This window comes from Portunus trituberculatus, chromosome 31, assembly GCF_017591435.1.
Source record: "Portunus trituberculatus isolate SZX2019 chromosome 31, ASM1759143v1, whole genome shotgun sequence".
Lineage (NCBI taxonomy): Eukaryota > Metazoa > Arthropoda > Malacostraca > Decapoda > Portunidae > Portunus > Portunus trituberculatus.
This window is the reverse complement of record NC_059285.1, coordinates 10,073,384-10,073,845: the sequence shown is the minus strand read 5'-3', so window position 1 is coordinate 10,073,845 and position 462 is coordinate 10,073,384.

The window sequence follows — 462 nt, the reverse complement described above, 5'->3', positions numbered from 1 at the left end:
CTCAAGGCAGCACTACACCTCATGACCCTCAGTGTGTCGCGGCGGCTGCATGGGTGCCGAGGCGGGGTGGTGGGATGAGCACCACCAGCCAGTGACTCAGAGCTAACCTTGACATAACGTAAATGCGCATTAAGGAAACCCGAGCATTCATTATTATGGGTGACTGTGTGAACCTCCATCCTAAATCTGGAGAAGAGACAGACACCCACCGCCCACGCCAAGTGGATATATATAGACATATTTACTAATAGTCGATGTATGCCGACAATCAGTGATATTAAAGTACATCTGTTTACAGTAGAATAATTGTACCAGATATTCTTTCGAGCACTTGCTTTAACCTCTTCAATATTGAGACGCTGTTTTACCATGATTTTTGGGTATGATTAGACGATTTCATTTGCATTAGGAAGGGTCTATTGAGGTCAAAAGATTAATGGCCAGTATTTACTATTTTAATCC